General features: G+C 36.4%; 1 pseudogene; it reads left to right on the forward strand.

Annotated features, from left to right (window-relative positions):
- LOC107570732 (peroxisomal membrane protein PEX14-like) overlaps positions 1-2476 on the forward strand; it is an 83676-nt pseudogene that overhangs the window by 77737 nt on the left and 3463 nt on the right.

Raw genomic sequence — 2476 nt, forward strand, 5'->3', positions numbered from 1 at the left:
AAAATATTGTTTTCACTTTTGAGAAACTAACAAAAGCTAAATGAATGGATTAATTAATTATCTAAAATATAAACAAATATTTTTAACATTTAAACAAACATAAAACAATTAAAAAATTGTATTATGTATATTATTAAATATATTTTTAGTAGTAAATATATAATAAACAAATTATATATAGCTATTTTTATTGGTTTTCACTTTTGAGAAACATTAACAAAAGCTCATTTATTTATGTATTTGAACCATTATGCCACACAACCCACAGTTGATAGCCAACAGAAAAAGAATAAAGAATGCACAGAAAAATACAGAAAATAGTCATCTTTGTAATTCGTCTATTGTGGCAGTGCTGATGTTGTTGTCTTTATCACATGCTAATTTAATGCATTATGATGTCATTATCTTTCAGAAGAATGTTCATGATGATACAGTCTTCAAATCCTTTCTGAAGACATGTGCTTATTATCTATAAAGAATAGTCATCTGAGAGAAATCGCCTGCTGAAAACACATTGCCATACCTCAGAATGTAAAACTCTACGTACTTTGTATCTTACGATACTGCGATAAATCATCTCGTAATGGCTCCAAAAAGCGCTTTGGAATCGCAACTGAGGGCATGTTTTATGTCCACAGCTTGTTAAGCACATGGGTGTTTTACTGAAGCATCTGGATCCCGTAGGAAAACATATGCAAACACATCTGGCCTGGCAACAAATTGAAGTGAAAATATGAATCTCTCACCCGTCTGAAGTTTCCAAGAATTGCAGACTCACCACTACACGACCACCCCAGCCCCCCACCACCACCACCACCAGCAGCATCCTTCCGTCGCCCTCTTGAAGTTCGTCATCCATAAACTGGCTTGCCAAATAATCTCTGGTTTACCTCTGCTGTTAAAGAGACATGCCTCCGCTAGTTTCAGAAAAATGCCACCACATCGATCTATTGTTCAAAACACTTTAGTTCATCATCCACAACAGCTGCTCTAAGTCAAGTAAAAATGGCTGAAATTCTCTGTCAAATTCCAAATTGAATTAAAAAGTTTAATTTGTCATGAGTGCCTTGCTGGAAAGCAGCAGTGTGTATAAAGTATAGTTCACATCAAAACGCCCATTAAACAAATCATACAGTCTACTTTGCGCTGATCTTAAATTTTGTTTTGAGAGATGCGGGGCCCTGTTGTCTAGAGCCATATGGGAAATTCTGGAAATTATTTTCAGGTCCAGAGCATGAAATTAAGGACACGTGTTAAGCCTTTTGGCTGCGTATCATTTTCATTGTGCGGTTTTCTGAGTTGCCTTTTCGGGGTTCTTTACTCTGTGCAGAATGCGCCAAGCTTGGCAATTAAACTCTCTAAAGAGGAAATGTGTATTTAACCTGAAACACATGGTGACTCCTGTTTCCTCAGCTGCTAAGTAAACATTTATATATATCTATATATTTTCAAAGCCACACAAATAAAGTATATTCTGTTATGAGCACAGTGGGCCTGTTTCTCTGTAGCAGTCACTCAAACTGTAGATATGTTTGTGCTCGTAGTTTAATATGGTATTTTTCATCTTAGTAGATTGGCTGCATACTTTGTATTTCTTCAGTGCTCACCTGATTAAATTTCCTCATGCTCACCTGAAGCTATTATTCAAATGGTGATTGATAAATTCTTCAACTGATAAAGGAAGTCAGTTGGAACTTCTAAAGAAGTGCAATTTTTTTGCATTGTCTTTGTACCAATCAAAATACTCAAGTGCTTTATCAGGTGCTGTTAATTATTATTATACTTTTGTTTTAGTGCTGTCAAATTGATTAATTGTGATTCATCGCATCCAAAATAAAAGTTTGCGTTTACATAATATATGTGTATGTACTGTGTATATCTACGTATATGTATACATAAACACACACACATACATGTACAGTATCTCACAGAAGTGAGTACACCCCTCACATTTTTGTAAATATTTTATTATATCTTTTAATGTGACAACACTGAAGAAATTACACTTTGCTACAGTGTAAAGTAGTGAGTGTACAGCTTGTATAACAGTGTAAATTTGCTGTCCCCTCAAAATAACTCAACACACAGCCATTAATGTCTAAACCGCTGGCCACAAAAGTGAGTACACCCCTAAGTGAAAATGTCCAAATTGGGCCCAATTAGTGTTACAAGCTCTCAGGTGTGAATGGGGAGCAGGTGTGTTAAATTTGGTGTTATTGCTCTCACTCTCTCATACTGGTCACTGGAAGTTCAACATGGCACCTTATGGCAAAGAACTCTCTGAGGATCTGAAAAAAAGAATAGTTGCTCTACATAAAGATGGCATAGGCTATATAAGAAGATTGCCAAGACCCTGAAACTGAGCTGCAGCATGGTGGCCAAGACCATACAGCAGTTTAACAGGACAGGTTCCACTCAGAACAGGCCTCGCCATGGTCGAGCAAAGAAGTTGAGTGCACGTGCTCAGCGTCATATC

This window comes from Sinocyclocheilus grahami, unplaced genomic scaffold, assembly GCF_001515645.1.
Source record: "Sinocyclocheilus grahami isolate Dianchi unplaced genomic scaffold, SAMN03320097.WGS_v1.1 scaffold29.1, whole genome shotgun sequence".
Taxonomy (NCBI): domain Eukaryota; kingdom Metazoa; phylum Chordata; class Actinopteri; order Cypriniformes; family Cyprinidae; genus Sinocyclocheilus; species Sinocyclocheilus grahami.